The 7970-nt window shown below is 33.9% G+C and overlaps 1 long non-coding RNA gene across 2 annotated transcripts; it reads right to left on the bottom strand.

Moving 5' to 3' along the window:
* Positions 1-1150: 1150 nt before the first annotated feature.
* Positions 1151-5858, bottom strand: LOC102600479 (uncharacterized). Of its 2 annotated transcripts, none has more exons than XR_001472458.1 (2): positions 5252-5858; positions 1151-5105 (listed from the first exon to the last, which is right to left on the bottom strand). It is a non-coding gene; the product is annotated as an uncharacterized lncRNA (long non-coding RNA). The 2 variants fall into 2 exon arrangements; XR_001472459.1 differs by having other exon boundaries at positions 1151-3485.
* Between the last annotated feature and the right edge of the window lie 2112 nt (positions 5859-7970).

The following is a 7970-nucleotide window of genomic DNA, read 5'->3' as shown; positions in this document are numbered from 1 at the left end:
TGTTCAAAGTTGGCCAAAAATTCACATTTTCCATACTTAGCCAAAATTTCCAAAACTTTAAAATTCTTTCCAAAAATGAAAATTCCCAATTCTAAGCCTCTTCAATTATTTCGTATTGCCGGATGTTACAATAGCGTGGAGAATTCTATCAAAAACTTAGAATGTATAGTCATATTTGTAGTAATAAGAACAAGTTGGTGGATGATTCCACCAAATTTACATAAAGGTTTGGTTATCAATAGTCACCATTAAACTAGACTTTCAGAAAATCATATAAGTACTAACAAGTAATCTGGGGGTGTGGGGATTGGAAATCGATATCACATAGGGGTAATTGTGTTGCTCTATAGTGATGAACATTCATGGATAGGCTGAGTCATCATTAATGACACTAATCTTCTTTCGATCTCATAGCATCAGTTCATAGAATCTCCTTTCGGTCTCATCTATGTGCAATACTAAACAACTCAATACCTTACTCTATTCTCTCTTACGAGTCTAAGAATTCATCTTCTTCCTTCTTATTCATCCTTATGATTATCAAATTCTTCAAGATTCATCACATAGAATACTTGAGCACCCAACCACGCACTAAAAGAGTTTGCATATCTTTAAGTTGTGAATGTAATTATGTTATCCAATGCTTAGAGTTGTGCAAATGTGTAATGTTACATACTATGGGTGTGTTTGGTATGAAGGAAAATGTTTTCCATGAAAAATGTTTTCTTGAATAATAAGTGAATTTCTAACTTATTTTCTCATTTTTGGTTGGTGAGTAGAAAATATTTTCTGGAAAATATTTTTTAATGTTTGGTTGATGAATGAAAAATATTTTTTTATTTTTTGGCTTGAGACTAAAATATACTCTTTAGGAAAATAATTTATGATCCGAATCAACCCCGATAATTGATCTAGTACCCGACCCCTACAGCCAAACTAGGACAATACCCCGATAACCATTCCAATTTCCAAACATTAAAGCATGAGAAAATTGGAAAACCGTAGCAAAGACACCCTATATCTTTGCAGCTCGATGACCCCTTTTCTGGTGACACATCCACAACTCCAACGTATCTGAAGACCTTCATTTATATAAGAATAATAACATAAATAGAAGGATTGTTTAATATACATACAGAGTGCCAAGTATTTGAAGGAATGATGGTACATATTAAGTTGAGAAGTATGCCACTTTTGGCAGCGACAGGGTATTGACACTCAAATATGATATGACACAGAAATGCCAAAGAAGTTTAGATTCCGATTGACCAATTTGAACAAAGGAAATACTAACAAATAATCTCATTTGCAAACTCTAATTCTAAATCTCTATTATGTCGCACAACTGTTTGATAAAAAAATCAAACAGTGTGTGTACATTTGACAGTAGACATCAATAGAGACTACATTTGGATTCCCTTTAGTCCGCTTGCTAAAAGTTCCAATGCCTTCTTTCACCCATCCACTTTTGGCAAAGGTTTCTTGCTTTGAGTACATTCATCTGCAATTGGTCAGCAAAAGCAAAACTGTGGATTCATTTCATTATTAAACTAGCTAGGTATTCTAGTCCAAAAGAAATTTTGAACCTCAACTTCACCATGGATCAGTCACTATCTTGGGAAAATATAACACAGCAAAGACAGAGAATGTCTGATTAATGATGGCTCGACACAAGGTGGAGAATCAAACTAACTGTTGATATGTACAACACACATTGATGAGCTCCTGCCAATAGGGGAAGAAATAATTTATATATAATGAGAGAACACAATTTCATGAGGTGTATACGTACATTAAATCTAAAATCCCGGGCTTGTGTTTTTGAAGAGACTGGCACTTCTTGTGACCTTTGTTTCTTATAAGAGCAACTGGTGGTGTCTTCATGATGTTCATATCTGCTCCTCCTTATCCCAATGTGAAGCTCAGATTCATCTTTATACAACAATCGAAGTCCAAAAAGCTTCATTTCTCCAAAAAAATAAAACTAATAATCTCATAGTCATTTGGTGTTTTACCATTCGCATTAGACGCATCACAAGCAGGCAATAGGTACCAAGAAAAAATGTATCTTAGATTCTTGAAGACACTCTGAATGGTTAGATAAGGCAAGTTTTTGGGGCATTGACAACTTCCCATCAACACATAAGGGAATCAACTGAGCTCTGATGTCAATTAATTTGCCAGAGTAACATACAGCAAATCCCAAGAAGTTATCCGATACATACCAATTCTCAGGCATATTGACTGATCGATACCCTTGTATCCATTCCTTGATGGTGGAACCAACTTGGGATATTATTCGCGCAACTCGTAAACACTCTTAGTGACAAGGAATGTGAATCAGAGATGTCATTCTGCAATGATGAGATATTCTGAAACAACGAATTACAAATCAAATGATTACTCCAATCTGCACGTATTGTATCTAATTGCTGTGGAAATTCTGGAAGCTGTGTAAGCCTCTTGCAATCTGATAAGTCCAAGTTTTGAAGAGCACCAAGCTGGGCTATCCTTTGAGGCAAATGCTCAAAATTATTTCCACTGAGATCCAACACTTTCAAAGAGGATAAGCATCCAATGTCTTTGACAAGTCCTCCATCTATTAAATTGCAGTGAGAGAGATCCAAAGTCTCCAAGTTTTGCATCCCCATGAAACCTGGCAACTCTTTGAGCCTCTTGCAATATGATAAGTCCAAGTATTGAAGAGCACCAAGTTGGACCATGCTTCGAGGAAAATGCTCAAAATTATTACCACTGATATTCAACATTTCCAAAGAGGATAAGGATCCAACGTCTTCTGGAAGTCCTCCATCTATTAACACTAAGATCCAGATGCTTCAATGAGAATAACCCTTCATTCACCCGAGGGAACACAATGTACACTCTAGCTTCTGATTTTTTCTTTGCAAAAGTCAGCATTTTTAGCTTGTTCAACTGGACAATGGAAGACGGAGGTTGTGAGATTAGAGTAAAGTTGGCATCAAGCTTCTCCAATTTTTCTCACCTAGCTCTTCTGGCAAACTTTCAAGTTTTGAGCACGCCCACAAATTTAGCTTCACCAAACCTTTCAACTTACAAATGCTGCTTGGAAGACAAACAAGGTTTTGCATAGAACTCATCTTTAGCGTGCGTTGCTCAATAATAGATGATGGTATTTCCCTTAGTCCAGAGCAGCTCATCTTGATCTCTAACTATGGCTTCATTCTTCCGAGGATTTCTGGAAATTTTTCTAAACTAGAGCAATATCGTAGATCCAGAAATCTAAGAGGTTCCACATTAACACATGGAAAACTCGTAAGACATTCACAATGATACAAATTTAACCAAATGAGTTTTCTTAAACATCCCAAGGAACGTGGAACCTCTTCAAGATTACTACAGTTCGACAGATCCAAATACTCCAAATTTGGCATTCCCGTGAAATCTGGTGTTTGCATCAGCCTTTCGGAGTAGCTGAGATTTAGCTTTTGCAGAGACGGCAAATACTGTTAGTCAGAACACAGAAAGAATGAGAATGCTGTCTAGGATAAACAAATAACTTTTGTGTTTAATTTCTTCCCTTACACGAAAAATGAGTAACACCATTCAGATTATGAGAGTCTAACACGATATTTTGTGTGAAATTATCAATTGTTTTAATTTATTTTAAATCAAAATTACATGTTGAGAAACTAAATAAAAGTGTAATAAGAAACGTAAAAGGTCAAAAATATCCTTAACGCATTAGAAATAAATCCAAAATATCTCACTCTCATTGAATCAAATTTAAGGTTCAATATTAGTTAAAGAAAGATGTCGCTAAAGAGAAATACTTTATGCAATTAATTTTGTATTTCTAATTTCAAGTAATACAATTTTTGACAAGTTCTTTAGAGTCAAATCGAAAAGTTATTCATGTTGTGATAGAACGAAGTTGTAATTGAGATAGTACCAACTATTTTCATCTTTTAAATAAAAAGTAAAAGATGAAGACTAAAAATTGAATAGTATTGCATTGTTTAGGCTACTTACAGTATTGTTGACCATCACTTTTTCGATATCTTCAACATCCCATAGTCTGCTCTGCTCTCCTGAATCTTTTTGCATTCTAACCACATATCTACCCATATCTTGAATTAAGTCATGTATTTTAATCATATTATTTTTGGAGACGAACACAAGAGATTTGTCAATTAGGACATTCAATCCGTGCTCCGCTCCAAAATCACAACTCTCAAGGATTTGCATGACTAGTTTTTTTTCTTCCCTCTTAAGAGAAATGCTATATATAAAAATAAATTTTGCTCTTCAAGCTCTAACCCATCATAACTTACTTTGAACTTTTTAACAATTTCTAAACTAGAATTTTTCTTTATTTGATCTACCGTGCTTGTCCATTGAGTTAGGCATTTTTTATACAACAAAGAACCCCATACCTTGAGGGCTAAAGGAAGGCCTTTAGCGTGATTTACTACCTCTAATGAGAACTTCTTAAAACGCTCATCTGGAACTTCATTTTTAAAAGCATGCTTATTGAACAATTGCATAGCTTCATGATCAGGTAGTGTAGGCAATTCATATATTGCATGATCCTTATCTATCAAATGTCTATTTCTAGTTGTTACAATAACTCTGTTGCCATTACCAAACCAACCAAGATCACCTGCTAAATACTCCAAATGATCACCATGATCTATGTCATCAAGCAGAATCAGCACCTTCATAGAACAAAGTCTGCCCAAAATCATGCACTTCCCATCATACTTATTATTGATGTAATCTTCTTTTTTTCTTAACAGTTGAGAAAGAAGGGTATTTTGTAATTAAAGAATGCAGTTGATTATTTCTTGCATTTTCTTTAACATCCGCAAGAAAACAAGCAACTTTAAATTGATAAGATAGAGTATCAAAGATGGCTTTTGCTATTGTCGTTTTACCGACTCCACCTATTCCCCAGATCCCTACAATCCGAACATCATTGATTTCTATTTGAAGTCAAGATTTTAGTTTCTCTAAATGAGAATTTGTTCCCACTACATCTTGCGAAAAAAGATAAAGAATGAACACTCTTGCAAAATTTAGAAGAGATGTGGTCGACGATCTGCTGAATTTGCTTTGATTCAATCCTACATAAATAAGAAGATTGATTGTGGACCATGTGAGGAAGTCAAGTATTAGTGAGTATTTCATACTTTTAATGTTCAGGGGCATATTAAATAACTACATACTGTTAATTTTTTTCATTAAAAGCAATTATATGTTTTAAACTCACCTGCCACGGATATCAAATCATTTTAGATCTGCGGCAGCAGTTAGGGCAGTTCTCCATCCTTTCACCTTCTGCATCCCCTCAACATCATCCATATACTCTAATTCATGTCTACAAAATGCTTCTGTGAAGCTCCCACTTTGTTTTCGAACATCTGATGGATCCACATCATAGAAGATCGGTATGACTGTTTGTCCATTTTCTTTCTCCTTGCATTCCATGATCTTCACTAGTTCATTCAAGCACCACCTAGAAGTAGCATAATTCTTTGAGAAAACGATTACAGCAACTTGAGAGTCTTCTATAGCTTTCACGAGTTCTTCTGAGATGGAATCGCCATTCCCTATCCTTTTATCATCTAGAAAGGTGAATATTTCCCTGTTTTTCAAACCCGCATACAAGTGACTTGTAAAATTTCTCTGGGTATCTTCGCCTCTAAAACTTAGAAACACAACGTACTTCCATCGAGGACGGTACTGTGAATTACTCGCAAAGGAGGAAGAAGATTCCATGGATTAAATTGTACGTCTGGAAAAAAAAGAAGCACAAATCGTGATAGATCTACTCTACTATTAATTAGAATTATTAGGAGTTTCTTCCAAGTTTAATTAATAAAAGCAATTAGGAAATTTCTTTTTAAAAAAAGAGCATAAAGTGAATCAGATGGCCCTCTCCTTAAACTAATGGTAAATTATGTTAATGACTTTCTTTGTCACCGAAAGCAGACAACTTTACTTCAAAAAATACTATGGGTCCTAGTGAAAACAAAGAATCAATGATTTTATGTTTAAAAAAAAATAGTATGTCATATAAATTGGAACAGGGCGAGAGTATATTACTCCTCGATTTCATGTATTTTTCATAAACATTCCCTAGCAACACATTGTGTAATTTACTCAAACTCTATAAAATATCTATTAATGACTGTGGTGTCTAGCCAAGTTTTCCCTCATCTCGACTAATTCTACGAAATATCTGTCAACTCCCACCAGTAATAGGTACTAGGCAACTATGTGCATTAAAGTTAGGACAAATGAGATGAATCACCAAGTATTTTCTATGTCTCCATAGAGTTTTAAACTTGAAATCTTAGGATTCTCATTCACTTCATTGATAATTAGGCCATACCCGAGTGCTCAAACTCTATGAAATATTCATCCCCAAATTCATGAATTTACTCCATATGAGACTCATTCTTACATTATGCACATAATAAAGTAGAAAAAAGAAAGCACCAATTAATTTGGTGGGACTGGTAAGTGACGTGGACATCTAATTTTGCCACGTGTCATGGTGTTCGAAATTCGGTTATGTTTGTTGTTAATACATAGTGGCATTTTAGGTAGGGTTGTGCATCAGTCGGTTCAGTTCAGTTTTATGTATTATTGATTCGGTTTTCGATTTTTAAATATGCTAAATCAATAAGATATTTTTTATCGATTTTGATCCTTAATGGTTCGATTTTCGGCTTAACTAACAAGAAAATGCTTATAAAACAAATATAACTTCTCGAATAGTTTGACATGATACGACAATAATATAACTTTAAAGAACGCTCATAAAATAGAAAGAATAATAACTAACATATATAGAAAGAACTATACAAGTTCAACACAAAGAGAAATTACGAGGAATACGGTTTTTATTTTAAATTTTGACGTTTTGTATAATGTAAAATTGTGAACTCATAGTCACTATACTCCAGTGTGAAAGGCTAAAGGACAAATGCAGTAACAATTAAGGTATTTGAGTTATATTTAACAAATTGTGATGATCTACTCCACTATAAATTAGAATTATTAGGATTTCCTTCCAACTTTAATAGAAGGAATTAGGAAATTCCTTAAAAAAAATGTGAATCAGATGACTCTCTCCTTAAACTAATTGTAAATTATGTTAATGGCTTTCTTTATCACCAAAAGTAGACAACTTGACTTCACAAAAAACTATATATGGGTCCTAGTGAATAAAAAGAATCAATTCTTTTTTTAAAAGAAGAATCAACAATAATTGTAGTTAATTAAAAAAGAAAGAAGAGAAAGATGTTAACAAAAATGAAAGTATGTCCTATAAATTGGAGCAAAATAATTACTCCTCAATGTCATGTATTTTTCATAAACATTCCCTATGAACATTTCCATGACCGTAGTGTCAAGGTCAGCTTTCGCACATCTCAACTAATGTCACAGAAATTTGCCACCTCTCACCAATAACAACTACCACATAATTCTGTCCACCAAGGCTAGAACATATTGAAGAATCACCTATTGTTTTCTAATGTTTCCTTTGAGTTTTGAATATGAAACCTCAGGGTTCACAATCATTTTATTGACCACTAAATCATATTTAGTGCGGTCAAACTCTATAAAATATGCATCCCCAAATTCATGAATTTACTCATTCTTACATTATGCACAATATCAAGTAGAAAAAAAGAAAGCACCAACCTATAAAGAATGTTGTGGCGTTAGTTGCTCCGGTTCACCGAGCCAAGAAGCTCCTTGCCAGAGCAGTGAAGTATTTAATTGGAATAGATTTTAGGAGAAAGGTCAAAAATGTCCTTAGGAACAAAAATGCATCCGTTTGTAGTTTGGTCCAAAAATGCTTTTATTGTCAATACTTTGGTCTAAAAATGCCGTTATTGTTATTTAATGGGTAAAAAAATGCTCATTTTCCAAATGAATATATTATTTATTTTATTTTTAACAGATTCTTTTTTCTA

This window comes from Solanum tuberosum, unplaced genomic scaffold, assembly GCF_000226075.1.
Source record: "Solanum tuberosum cultivar DM 1-3 516 R44 unplaced genomic scaffold, SolTub_3.0 scf00705, whole genome shotgun sequence".
In the NCBI taxonomy this organism is placed as follows: domain Eukaryota; kingdom Viridiplantae; phylum Streptophyta; class Magnoliopsida; order Solanales; family Solanaceae; genus Solanum; species Solanum tuberosum.
This window is presented reverse-complemented; position numbering and strand designations above follow the sequence as displayed.